Raw genomic sequence first — 15,022 nt, forward strand, 5'->3', positions numbered from 1 at the left:
TTACATATGACCTTGACCTATACATGACCTCATATTGACATGAGTATGGTTAACTAGCTATTTACCATGCTGAAGCGTGAGAAAATGTGACTAGGCGTGACGTAATGTAACGGCGTGACGAGATATGATCATAGGTGTCAAAACGTCACAAAATTTTTCAAAAGGTTCAATAACCTAACAAAACTTAGTAATCAAACTTAACCTAACCTAATCCTAACCTAACCTAACCTAACCGATCCGAACCTAACGTGATCTATTCCAACACAATGTAGGAACTGAGTATATTTTGCGACCTATACATGACCTTGACATATCCATGACCTGTAAATATTGTCTGAAGATGGGAGAATTTCCTGGTACGAAACAGTTAGGTAGCTGTGAAGGTTCCAGAATTTTTAGCAAACGGAGGCATCTGTACGTGTGTAAAGCAAATTAAAATAGCACTGCATGAAATTGAAGACCAATGAATGTTTTATGGCGTTAGGGACAAATCATTAAGCAACTGACACGCTCTGAAGACGGATAAATGCGGGCGTCTGAAGGCTGCGATATTTTTCATACAGAGCATGACTAATATTGTTAAAAATCATTCACGTAAGAGCGGAATATATCGAATGTTTTGAGCAGAATATGCAACAGTTCTTTCTACTTCTGAATACAGTGTTCAGAGTCGCACACACACGATAAGGGGGCAGATGTAGTGGTCTTTAACAAAAGTAATGCTGTGGTTTCCAGTGCGTAGTTTTCAAACACTCGAAGTTCCTGAAGAGGTTTGTCGGTAGGACTAATGACGTTAAAACCTAGAGCATCTTTTTAATGATGACGGGAGACACGTACAAATCAAATTTATTGATTCAAGGTCTTTATAATAGCAATGTTTCCATCTAGACTCAAGCAGCTTCAATCTTAAAGCGGACTTGTTACACTAACTGAATCAGTTTGATGTGCAGACTTCACATCCTCCGTTTACTTAATGTTTACATTACAAATCATAAAGAGAACTTCGATTTTGTCACCAAAAACCTGTATGTGGCCATTATTTCACGAAGTACACGATTCTGCTCTTAAAAATCCACTATCGTTTGTAATCGTAATGATTACACCACTGGTCTACTGCTATCAACTAACAATTAAGCGTGCAGTTCAGTGTTGAAGAAAGAATGACGCTTCTAAACATCCGTGATTGTTAGTGACATCTACCGGCATGACGGCCATAACATTACAAAATTGCGGACCGTTCATCTTTGGGGAAAGAATCATCTTTGGTTTCTCAGCCAGTCCACGTAATACAAACCCTCGAAACCACCTGCTTTAAAATTCAGTGTGGTAATTCTGACATTTTCCACAGTGTCATGAATTTCATACGGTTTTCAGAATTGTTACCCATTATTTTCGTAATCAGCATTAACCCCTTTATCTTCGTGAAGGAAACGCTTTGTACGAGTATTGTGTTTGAGAACAGCTAACTTTATGCATACAACGAAACTGTAGTTATACTGAGAGGGGTTTTGTAATACGAAACGTTAGCTGACAGGTGTGTCTGACAACATTAGTGGTATGTAATAACGCCAGTAGATGACTTTATCAACAATATAACAAAACGTAGGCATGCAATAAGTACGACGCGTGATATTATGAGAGTAGCTAAACAATAATTGACAGTGGACATTAACAACATTGCCGAGTAAACAGATGACGTTTCCTAGGTAATATAACAATGCACGCAAGCTGACCATTGTTGTCGATCCATATTAACACATTGTTGATATGGATCTTACACGTCTTCCTAGGTAACAACAATGCCGAGTAAACACGACGTTCCATAGATAATCATTGTTGTCGATTTGTTGATATGGATCTTACACGTTTTCCTTTCACATTTTTGCCGAATGACCCTTCCGTATAGACGTATTTACGTCAAAAAACGCGATAAATACAACCTAATTATCAGATTTGGTACCAACAACGAAATTATGAGGTTTTGTTTGAATTACAGCGAGTAGTAAATTTGCAAATATGGATGAAACTACCTTAGAACGGATAGCAGGCAAGAAATTATTTCGACATATTTAATAATTTTCGCTATTAACATTATACCCAACAAAAGGAGTTAACGTTCACAAAGATTTTCTTTAGAATTACGCATTAACATGCAATTGCAAATGTGACATTGCATCTCATTAGCCACTTACTACAAGAAATAACTGAGTCTACTTAGTCATGTTCATTCAAACGCTTTTGACAGGATATTTTCTTTACAGCTGAGATACATTTGAGTAAGTAAGGAGAAATTTATTTCAAAACGTTAATATTTTCTGCGTGTACATTTTTTATCACGGGAAAATTGGGGCACATCGCAGGTTGGATTATACCCGCGAGCCACACATTACACTTTAACTCTCTATTACATTTCTAATGAACGTACAAGAGTTAACAGAGTTTCTGACGTTGATTACATTTTTTGGATGGAACTTGGTTCAAAACTAATGTTAGATATCTAAAACGGTCTTACGTCACTTTGTAGCGCAAATGTTTTGTTAGTTTACTGTTTTAGAAGAGACAATACCATGAAAACATAATCTCCTTGTCGTATAGTATTGTTGTCTGGTTGTTCACAACAGCGCCACGAGTTTGTTTTGAGTTGCGACGAAAACGTATAAATACAGACAATGTGCCAGTTGAAACAATTTATGTCTTGCTGGCATTATAACGCAGAGATTGTATCGTGTATCTACAGTAAAGCCACATCCATCGATCTATGCTACTAATCTACCAATAATAGCTAGAAGTTATTAGTTTCGAATGTTACAAAATTATGAAACGTGTGTGAGTTCAGTGATATTTCCAACTGGATAAACTTCGTCTCTCTCTCTCCCTTTGAATAATTATTCTGCTCAAATAATCCGACGTATAATCGACTGATGCTTGCGGAGAAACCAATTACATCTATCTGTCAGCTGTCTAACCTGACTTGAGTCTGTCAGAAGCCTTGCATTGTTGTTATTGTGGTATTACGTAACAATATTCGGATACAGGAATTTATATGTCGGTTCATGATATATCATGATACTGCTTTGTCGCTAGGGAATTGCATGTTAGATAGGTTTACTAAAACTGCGTTTACATTTAAGGTCACTTAAAGTGGATGGAGGATAATTATTTGTGTTTTAAGAAGCTGTGTTGATTTCTGTATATCGTGATTTGTGATAAAACAACCCTTTATATTATGTGCCTTTAAAGACACATTTTTTTATTAAATTAAATTAAATTAAATTAATTTATTTAAGTGCTTGACAACAGCGAAAAAGGCCAATAACAGCCAAGCTCATTATATTAAATAATTTTTTTATATTTATGTGTTTTTTTTCTGGTAAACGATAATTATTGCAATTAAATTACATAAAGACTTTAGTCTTTGTAATTCTGAATATTATTGCTGAAAAAAAATACGTTCCTCTTTTAAGTACCAACCGTATTATTTTTTTAATTTATTTCTTACTTTCTTTCATGTTTCTCCCTTCCATTGATCTATCTTTTATTTAATTTTCTTATTTTACATATTTCTTCCTTTATGTGATACGCTCTGGTACGCTATGCTTGGTGAGTGTCATTTAATTTTATCTCCAAAGAGATGCAAATTTATTAATAAAATAGCAGTCCCCTTACAATATTAGAAAATTTCAAGATTCCAAAAGAAATTCTTAACTACAGGCCCGGCTGAATATAAAAGTTGAAGCCACTTCTGAAAGATGACAAGAGATTCATTGAACCGGAATGAGATTTATGTCCACTCCGGAGGAGAATATTAGTGATGATTATATTTACACTTCACGAGTTATCATGCTATTGGCGTTTAGACTGTAATAATCGTATTAATTTAATTGTAGTTTTCTGAAGTTCGGTATTAAATTCTTTGCGTACATTAGACTCGGTGATTTCAAACATAAAGGTAATTTTCGCTGAGTTTGAGAGGAAATTTCCCACCTGTTCTGGAATTAGAATATATATTACTTTGTCCACGAAAACCCACCACTGGAACGTGTCTTCAGCCAAATGAATCAGCCCACATCTCCATTTCCTGTTCTTCTAACATCTTATCCTACTGTATAGGATTTGAGGTTCTCACAGCGGTGTGTCTCAAGATGGTCCTTGCTGTCTCCATCATCAGTACTATTGATTGCGTCGTTAAATGAACCATATATGAATAAATAATTAAATAAATATAAAAGTAAGGTTTGAGATATTTGGATTTCTGGACGGGAGACATATGATAAGTTAGTTGATATATGAGAGACTTGAAGTTCTTGCTTTGCTGAAGATGGAGACAGTACGTTTATCCGAAATTTTTTATCTGCCTAATGAATCAACATGGCGTCACAACCTAGAAGTAAAATATCAACATAGTTGATTTTATTTTTTCATTATATTTAAATATTGTTTTAAATAATCAGAATAAACTATTCGAAAATGACGTAGCTAGGTAAAATAATCCATCAGTTTTTCTGACGAACGTATTCCTCGACTGATTTTAAATTTCGCGCTGTTAGGTTGGTCATGTTGGTACTAGAAATGGCGTGTTGAGAGAGAGGTTGGGTTTCAAGCTGTGCGTGCGGAATTATGTTTAACACGTGTTTCTCTTGCAGTTTTACTGACACAATATATCGTTATTGACAGTTTCAGATTCGTAATCAGTGTATTGAAGCAGATATCGAGCGAAGACTTTGTAAGTAAGTCATAATTTATGAAAATTGCTTCGATCGATGTTTGTTGTGTATTTAGGTTACAGTTTTTGAAACTAGTGCAGCCAACCTGGGTAAAATGAGTTACGAAGATAGTTTGAGCCCTGTACCAATCTAATAGCACAGAGTATTTTTCTTTGTCAGTCAGTCTGTTTATTTCCTAAAGCTCGATTTAATTCTTTCAAGCTTTATTATGAGGAAGCTAATATTTACTGTATTTTGAACTTGATTTATAGTATGTTAATTTAGATCAGCCTCCATTTTGTATTTTTATATTTTAATCGGGGGTCCGCAGTGGCCTCGCGGTCTGAGGCGTGGGCCTTGTGCCGCTTGGTCACTGGGACCGTGGGTTCGAATCCCACTCAAGCCATGGATGTGTGTCCGCGTTTTTCTGTGTTGTGTTGTCCTGTGTACAGGTAGAGACCTCGCGACGGGCCGATCCCTCATCCAAGGAGTCCTACCGAATGTCTATAGATCAAAGCCAACGAAAAGTTGGGACCCGCAGATGCTGAAGGCACTTGAAGAACGGGTCGATCCCAGTATCCCGGTATATTTTAATCGACTACAGCCGAATGTTATTTCCTTTATGGCATCTAAGTTTACTGTAGTAATATTAATAACCTCTTCACTCGTTAGTACACAGAATTTATCATCAAAACTTAAGACTCTGCGGGCTCTGATGGTCTGGTAATTGTGTTGATGGCACATTTAACTTTTAAATTTTAGAAATTTTATCTTATACAGACTGCCCCACTTAACTTTGCGATCTCAATTGGCTCTCTTAATTTAACATATACAAAAGAAATGTTTCATATAAAATGTACGCAGTGTTTAATGGTGTGTACACTAAGAGGTAAAATATTAATTATGGAATTGTTGTTATAAAGGCATCGAGGTGACCATCCTTTTTAAAATGGAACCCTTTTAATTTTTTAAGCCATAATAGAAGCCAGATTTGAGGCTACTTCATACAACACGTTCATGTTTGATTAATTTATGCTGAGATGTCACCATTTATAGTATGAGAGACAAATGCATAAGTACGTATTTATACTGAAAATTATAATATTCGTAAAAATGTTATAGTAATAACTGTAATAATTAATGTTTACCGCCTAAAGTTTACCCCATTATACACCGTGTATATTTTATTTGAAACATTTTTGTGTACGTTAATATGAGAGAAATATTTGTGGTCTCAAAGTTAGGTCGGACACTCTGTATATGTTTCGACCTTCATATGACATTCAGCAAGCCAGGTAATTGAAAGAATTAAGAAATGTCAGTAATAAAATAATGTTATAATAATATTATTATAATAAATTATTGTAATATAATAGTATGTATGATCTGTTTTCCATAAATTCTCGTCCACGATTAGCTATCCCATGGAGTCACGACGTTTGAAGTGGTCTTGACAGAAATATTGTACGTAATTTTGAAACACGACTCGCTTATCTTAAGACTTGTTTTATTAACCGTAATATTATTCCGTGACGTGTGTTTGTTCGTGGGTTATTTATAACGCTGTCAGCATCTTTATCAAATTAACCGAAAAAAATAACAAACATTCCCGTTCGTCATTTCATCTTTGAAGGATTCACATAGTTTGACATGGGGGTTGTAAGGATATTAAACATAACATGAAAATGACACAAGAGACTTATTTTAATGTATCGTGTTTGCGTTTAGTCAGAGAGAGATTTTATCTGGATTCGTATCAATCCGCTGAGAACAACATGTTTTATTAAACACACTGTGCTTTTGGTATGGCATATACTGTTTCATAGCTCGCGTTTCTGTTATGTAGAACCCACTTCTACAGTTAGAGCATTTCCGGACACGCTATTGGATCACACGAAGACAGGTATTTCACCTACAAATTCACATTCCGTTCAGTCCATCGAATGCTCGCTCGTAATATAACTGCCACTTAAATCCACAGAGTAATCGGAATGTTCATTGTAGTTCAAGGTCACACGATTACGCGCTGCCAGTTCTCCGTTGTATTGAGTGTGTGTGATTGTTGTGAGATTGGCAACTCTGCTAGATCCTGTCCAATTTATAGTTCAAGGTCAGACGATTCGGAAGGGCAAAGCAGGTAGTGGCCGATTAAAAAACATTCTGCTCGGCGGTGTTCGCTCCATTATTGGGTGGAGACGCTACTTATGCCCCTCTTGAAGAGGAGAAATGCTATTTTGTTAGATAGTAAGTAGCTTGCTGATCACAGCTTGTAGCTCCGTCCGTCTCGGCTCCTTATTTTACACACCAAGAAAATTACGTGGATTAGTATTCTTTAATTGTTTCAGTAGTAGAATGAGAAGTGGGTTCATGTGACGTTTAGGCCAACTTACCCTGTTTCAAATGCGTTTTCAGGCTGAGTTGTAAACTGATTAAGTAATTTTCTTTTTCATGTGGTTCTATAACCTAATGTGGGTCTTGGCCGCCAATTTCGGAGGTTTATTGATCAATTTTTTATAGACATTATGTACGGAATTCTTGGACGAGTGATCGATCAGTCCATCGCAAGACCTCTACCAAAGACATGGGTGAGAAATTTTCGCTCAATTTTGCTTACGAAACATCTCGTTCATGCTCGTAAGGTTGATTAAGTAATTGTGTAGTAGTTTCGCGGCCGTCAGTTTGATGAAATCTTATCAATTTGGCAACTACTAATTTAGTATCTAATTAGGTAAGAAAATTACCTGCTGCAATGTAATTCGAAGGTTCATTACCGTGAGCCACTTGAATCCAGTAAATATTGAACTGTTTCTAACATCCGTTTTAATATTATTCTCATATGTACGCCTAGGTCTCCCGTGAATATTTCTTGCATTAGAATCTTTCACGGAGAGTAAATGACATGAAGTCTTCTTTGAATGTCAGTCGTGTGAGAATAGAGTTTTAGTGATAAAGAAACTCAGTTTTCTGATAATAAATGATGTCATGGAGCACAGCAGTTCTTGAAAAGCTAATAGTTGCTTGGCTAGTCCAGAAAATGACAGCCTATTATACAGTTTGACTGTCGACTACCCACGAAATTCCACCATCGGTCTATTAACCTTCAGTCCACACTCTTCATCTATAATTTTTAAGATTCACTTTAATATTATCACTCCATCCACTTCTACACCTTCCTACCCGCCTCTGTTAGTTTTGATATCACAAATTTTTCAATCCTCTCTCCCATTTGTGCTACATATCTTGTCAATCTTATTCATCTTGATTTAGTTATTCTGATAATTGTAATTAATTTGTTAAGAGCAGAAATTATGAGACTAATAATTCTGTATTTTTTTTCCACTCTCCTGTCATTTTCGCATTTTGAAATCTAAATATTTTCTTCGTAAATATATGCTTTATGCTTCTCATTTGTTTTATGTTGCATGGAAAATTTATTAAAAGGGTAAATTCTTTTCTTCTTATAACTAACTGCATGTTCGCATGTAACAACTCGATAATGGGAAATTTAATACATTTTGACTGAGTGGGGAGTCACCAATCTACCGCACAATGAAATGGGGGATCCCCGTGACGTCATACAACAAGAGATGTGCCATATTCCTTGCTTACTCCGTGGTCATTGATCCCAGACAATTCTTTTGAACTCACTGACGTCATTTGCGTATATCAGAGGTAACATTTTGGCGAGCGTCCCAGAATAGTTAAACTACGGGTTCGTACGCCTGTGTTTCGTAATTTGTTCGAACATGGCGTGTAAGCGACATATTTATGTTTGTTTTGAGTATCTCAACTGTTCGTTGGGGTCTTCAACATTATTCATTAATCTGTGACCCTACAGTGTAGTATCTGTGGTGTTTATCATCTCTGATTTGTATGTGCAGCAAATGGACATCGAGATTAATCGAGGATGAAGGATCGATTGGAAAGAAAGAGTGTGTACACAGACTGGAGTTCACTTTCTAACCGCTGCCGGTATTGTAAAATGCATACTTGAAAATACATTCTCGTGTGGTTTGCACAACGCCAAGCGTCAGTTAACTGTGCTCTGTCCATTAATTGTTCACCCATACATCTCACCGCATATCTGTCATAGACAGTTGTAATCAATACTATATTCCCACTAAATCTACTTCACAATTCTGTCTACGGCAGGCAGAGAGCGCCTGGTCGGGTGAATTTTCAACTTTTCACTGCACAAATCCCATTCTACCGAATGCCGCGATCAGTAGTTACCACTGCTGATTCAAGTGTTAAGTGGCCACGGATTCAGTTCTCTGCCCTCAAACCGGATTTATGACTGATTTTTCGTGGTCTTCCTCAGTCCCTCCAGGTAGACTCTGGGTTGCTTCATTTCACAATTTCACCAACACCTACCATCTAACTTTGTAGACGAGATTACACATTTGCAGAAAGTAAACTGGGATGACTCAGTCTGTATAGTGACTGGCTACAGACTGGACGACCTGTGTTCGATCCCCGACAGGGGCAGAAGACCTTTCCTCTAGCCTTTGCATTGAGACCAGCTCTGGGGCCCACCCAGCCTCCTATCCAATGGGTACCGGGTTCCTTTCCCGGGGGTAAAGCTCGGCTGCGACGTGATGCTGACCACTCACCCCCATCTAGTGCTGAGGTCAAGAATGAGTAGGAGCTATATTACCTCTCCCCCCAAGTGCCTAAATGGTGTATAGCAGGACAGATTTACTTTTTACATTTACTTCAATCTGTGCTGGAACACACGAAGTTCTCACTTGGTTTTCTTTTGTGAATTCTGTTTTTTGAATGCTTTTAGCTGAAATGCACATATCGTGCGTCTACTACTCAAGTTTTACCGTTGTATCGTTAAGATAGGATTTTATATTGACTCTTATCTATTTAGATTATTATTAACGAAACAAAAGAACAAATTCCAACACACTGAAAGTATTGATTAGATTGAAAGAAAATATCCTCTGTTTAATTGTTATATTATTTATTCTTTAGTGATCCATTTGGTTATCGGAAACTGATTGATTAGAGCAGTGGTATTCAACCCTTTTTTGTTCGCGTACCCCCATATATAATTTCTCTTCAACTTTGTACCCCCAAAGTTGTTGGTGTATAATTCAAGTTATACATAGTATATAATCTACATCTAAAATAAATTAAATAAATTACATTACTGATTATTCAGTGTTTATCATAAAATAATATTTTTTTTAAATTTCACTTACCCCCTAAGATGTCTTTGCGTACCCCCAAACATAATTTCTCTTCAACTTTGTACCCCCAAAGTTGTTGGTGTATAATTCAAGTTATACATGGCATATAATCTACATCTAAAATAAATTAAATAAATTACATTACTGATTATTCAGTGTTTATCATAAAATAATATTTTTTTTAAATTTCACGTACCCTCTAAGATGTCTTCGCGACCCCAGGTTGAATACCACTGGATTAGAGAACACATTAGTTTCAAACAGAAGGTCGTGACCTTTTGCTACAAACTGATAAGTAAATGTAGTATATCGCCTGTGATAAGCTGTGAAATGCTCCTAAGATTTGACTTTTAAAGAAAGAGTCTTCTTTAAAGATTACTAAAACAAATTTTGTTTATGACTACATATTATGTGTGGGACTCGGTACACACTGCATTGGCTGAGGATGTTATGAAAGAATTTTACTCTAAAGTAACTGCTCGCTGTTTACATACGTAATCACTGCATCGTAAATTATACTCAGTATTTCAATATTACTTGCTCTCTGCACACAGCATATAAAATGAATTTATGAAGAAAAGTTGAAAGTGTATCTCACTGCCTGCGTCAGACTAATGAATGCATCGATATGGAGTGTACACCGAACGTGTAGAGAGAATTTTATGTTGTTTTTTCCGTACTCTGTTGCGTATGAGGGCTGCAGCTGCGAATATATTGAATAAGAGGTAGCTGAGAGCTGACAATGGGTAGTGCTCCACCGCAGTGAACATGCTACGAAATGTAACACAGATAAATAAACAAAACTGTGAATTTATCTGTTGTGTGGATGTGAACCATGATCTCTCATTTTGAAAGAAGAACACAAATTGATGGCGTTTAAGAACAGGGTACGTAGGAGAATACTTGGCTGGAGAAACTGTATAATATGGAACTCCATAATTTGTACGCTACAGTTAATTAAGGTTATTGTTAGACTTGAGGTTCTCACAGCGGTGAGTATGAAGATTTCCGTCTTCTGGGTTGTTGCGCTGTGTAGTCTGGTCGATGTTAACCAACGTTTCAGAGGTCATACTGCCTCCGTCATCGCCCTGATGACGGAGGCAGTATGACCTCTGAAACGTTGGTTAACATCGACCAGACTACACAGCGCAACAACCCAGAAGACGGAAATCTTCAAGGTTATTGTTCATAATTTTCACTCTTTGTGGAGTATTTTAGTGATGATGTGGTTTGGGTGGAAGCCTGAAGGGAACACACTACTCGGAAGACTTTGGCGTGATGGAAGGATAATATTAAAATGGATCTCAGGGAAATGGGGTTGGAGAATTTGGATTGAGTTTATCTGGTTTAGGATAAGGAATGGTGGTGTGACGTTTTGAACGCGGTAATGAACCTTCGAGTCCCATAAAAGTCGGGAAATGTTTTGACTAGGTGAGCGTAGCTTACTTAACGTCTCAGTCGGATACTGGTCAGATAGGTTTAGAAAGATGTTTGGATGTATTAAGATTTAAAACTTAATTTGAAACTGAAACTGAAACTGAAGGTAAACTTCTTTCTGATTCTGCATAGTGCGAACAGCTTTGCTGTTGTAGGTTTAGTAATAATCTGCTAGAAAGCTATTGTTATGGATGTTATAAGTGCGTTATTCGAAGAAAATAGAGGAAGGCATTGTCTATAATTGGAGTAAGTGTTAATGAAAATATATTACAAGATAATTTGAATCAGGCACGTGGAAATCACTGAATATTTAAATTTTATGAATGGTTATAGAAACTATATATATATATATATCTACATATCGAAACATCGTTGAAGTAAAGGACTTTAACCAATTAAAGCCCAGTCAGAATTATATGTACTACACCAAATGTTTTAATAGCCAGTAACTTCATTATTTATTTATTTATGGTTTAGTATGATTCTCACTACAAACATATATTATTTCCTTAGACATTATTAACCACCTGATCTTTGTAACGGCGAAGCGTTGCGTTTTCTTTGCGAGTTCTTAATAATTATTTAGACGAACTTCTAAGGTGGCTACAATTTTCTTTTGTTTTAATTACTTAACTTTCAAGTTTATAGTTATTTCCCTAGCGTCTACAATCTTATTCTAACCTTATCAGAAGGACGAACGGGCAGTGCCTGAGAAACTTCTAACTATAAGATTCTCTCCCCTAACCCGAGATAAGTGTCTCTCACGTTTATCCCACAATTCATCTTTTTTCTCCTGTTTTCTATTATTCCTAACTCTCTTTTTAGGCTTCAAAGGTTGTTTTAAATACATTTTGCATGCTATTTAAATCAGTACGATAATGCATTTTAATAATATGGAAGTTGAATAGACTCTAATTGTCCAGCTATTGATTACTAGCAAGTGAATAGCAAGGCCAGTGACCTGTATAAACACCGCAAGGATCATAAGTGTAATGCACGCACTGAAATTGTCATATTCCACGCTACCAATACATAGAACCTCATAGTTCAATTGGTTATTCTAATATGTAGTCATTAGTTGAATGTTTACATGTTTCGCCTGTGTGGCCGAAAAACTTTCAGTTATTTATTATATAATTTTTCTAATAATAGAATTTTAGAGTATACCTATACAGGTAGGACTCGATTTACGCCGGGGTTAAGTTCCTGAAATTTCCGGCGTAAATTGAAGCAAAAATATAATGGGAACATATGTAAACACATTAGGTTTTGTTCCAAGTTTTTCAGTAATCAACAGAAAATACTTGAAAAATGTTTTATTTTATGAAATTTACGTATTTAAAATTGTATAATATTTAAGATAATGTTAGGAAAAAGAAAGAAAATTTACTGCTTTAAAAATGATAGAATAGATGTCTGTTTAAATTTTAGGCCGTAGTTTATAATTTAGTATTATAGTTTTATTACAATGTCGGGACCATCTGTTTCTAGGAAGTCGGGCACAGTCATGACTCATCACCCCCTCCGATCGTGATCTATGAGAGGCGCAAAAGTGAAGCGGCGTAAACCGAGTCCTACCTGTATATTACTGTCATTTTCAATTGTGCTCTTAATTTGTTTTTGCATCGATAAAATTTTAAGTATAGTAATGAGCAGGTCAATGTTTGACGTTCATATTGCGAGGGGAGAACGTGAGCTGTGTTTCGAAATTAAACATTCATGGAGAACGCAGTTAATTTACAAGTCTCTTACCAACTCGGAGTGTGTTCCAAGATATGCAAATGTTGACATCTTCTGATAAAGCAGTCAGTAGCGAATACTCCTGTCTGGCAAATACTGCACCGCCAGACCACTAAAACTGAAGGTCTGTAAGATAAATATTTCACTATTTAATACAACAGCGACGTAATATTATAATTATTATGGCTGGCATTTGAACTTTTAACCAGGACATAAGTAAATAAATTATAAAACTTTTGTAACAGTGTTTGCGTGTTATAGGCTCTTTGCTAATGCCAAACAGTCTCAAAAGGAACTGAATTTAATTACTAAAGTTGAATTTATTTGAATTGTTATTACTATAATACCTTAGAATTGTGGTATAATTTTCGGGGGAATTCAATAATATTATATTTTCGCACTACTGGACTTCTCCAATGAAAGCGTTTTAGGGTAATGGTGGAATCTTCACGTGGTTTCAGTCTTTTTTTATATGAAGCCTTCATAAGGCCCAAAATGTGATAAACACACTTACTGTTATTTTCTGTAAGGATGTAATTAAATATACCGAATGTCACTGCACAATATGGCGCTCGGATGCTACTACGGAAAGCTACTATGCTTTATTCATATGAAATATGATTAGAAAGGTGCGTATAAGTGTTCTTTTCTTAAGAGATGATAATGTTGCGTCATATTGTGATGATTATAATTGTTTAATTTTAACCGTCTAATCACAATAAAATATTTTATTAAATATTAAAATATTATTACTACAATTAACATTTAATATTTAAAATATATTAAAATGATGCTCCTTATATCGAAATGTTCGATTTACAATTAGAGCATCATCATTTTCACGACATGTTTCGGTTTTCAATGAACCATCTTCAGGTGTATAATCGATATAAATTTAAATGTAATATTCTAAATGCAATCCTTCGTCAGATGTTCATTAAATATCGGAAAGTTATCCTCTTCTAGATCAATTGTACTTTGTTATCACATTCAATGTTGTTTCGTAAATGTCTATGTCGCGTATATCGTGATCTTGCGTGGGTGAAATGTTTGTAGTGGTTTTTTATAATCGGCTAGATATGAAGAGTGGAGCAGGTCCGTCTAGAAGTAATGTTGTGTTCTTAATTTGATTACGAACATGCCTATTAGTTAAATAAAAAGTAACAACACGATCCCCACGTGATCACGTAAGGCGGCGAAGGAAATGCTTATTATGATATGTGTTCTTCAGCAATTTTATGGCGATAAAGCAAAAGACGATTAAATGACTGTGGCATTTTGTGTGGGGATATGTTTTTTAAAGTACGCAAATTATAAATATAAAGGTTCATAACAATGTTCTACTGTTAAAATAACGAAACCTCATGATGATGGTTAATGGTCACGGAGTTCATTCTTTTATGCAAATTCTCTTCCCTAATTATGTGTGGAATGTAAACAGCCATGGGTAAACCTGTAATGAGCTTTGAGTTCTGTGGTAATAACTAATGAACCATCGAACCTCAACTGTGAAGTATTTTGTCTACGTGAAACATTAAGCCTGCTTATACGTTAACAATAATTACTAACATTACATTGGTTTTTAACGAGGCCTGCACAAACCCCTGGTCGCCTGAAATTGTCATGACAACGCCTAGAATTTTCTGCAGATTATTTCGAAGTGTTTGAATCTTCGCAAATATTTTGTAATATTTTCAAATTCGCGTCATTCAGGAAATTTTAAAGCATGTATTAGTCTTTTATGTGTGTAAAGGTATTTTATTTTATAACGTTTTGGGGGTTTCTCTTAAATTTATAGAAAATTTGGGCAGGTTTGATGTAAATCTACCAGATTACATCTGTCGGTGTAAGAACTTGAAATATTGAAGAAAACAATAATAATAATTTATGTTTACTAATAGCCTCGGTATTAGCACCAAAATAACTGGTATTTGAAGTAAAGTA

The 15,022-nt window shown here is 35.7% G+C and overlaps 1 long non-coding RNA gene across 2 annotated transcripts in view; it reads left to right on the forward strand.

Moving 5' to 3' along the window:
- Window positions 1–15,022, forward strand: part of LOC147875030 (uncharacterized) — a 75,847-nt gene that overhangs the window by 24,038 nt on the left and 36,787 nt on the right. The window contains exon 3 of one of the 2 annotated variants that reach the window (XR_015537639.1): window positions 12,830–12,926. The exons of the other annotated variant lie outside the window; for it this stretch is intronic. This is a non-coding gene — a long non-coding RNA (uncharacterized LOC147875030). Of the gene's footprint in view, window positions 1–12,829; window positions 12,927–15,022 lie in introns of those variants that run through there. 2 annotated transcript variants of the gene reach the window in all.

Source organism: Zootermopsis nevadensis, unplaced genomic scaffold (assembly GCF_977971745.1).
Source record: "Zootermopsis nevadensis isolate Lab colony 2312 unplaced genomic scaffold, Znev_1.0 Znev_ptg000002l, whole genome shotgun sequence".
Classification (NCBI taxonomy): domain Eukaryota; kingdom Metazoa; phylum Arthropoda; class Insecta; order Blattodea; family Termopsidae; genus Zootermopsis; species Zootermopsis nevadensis.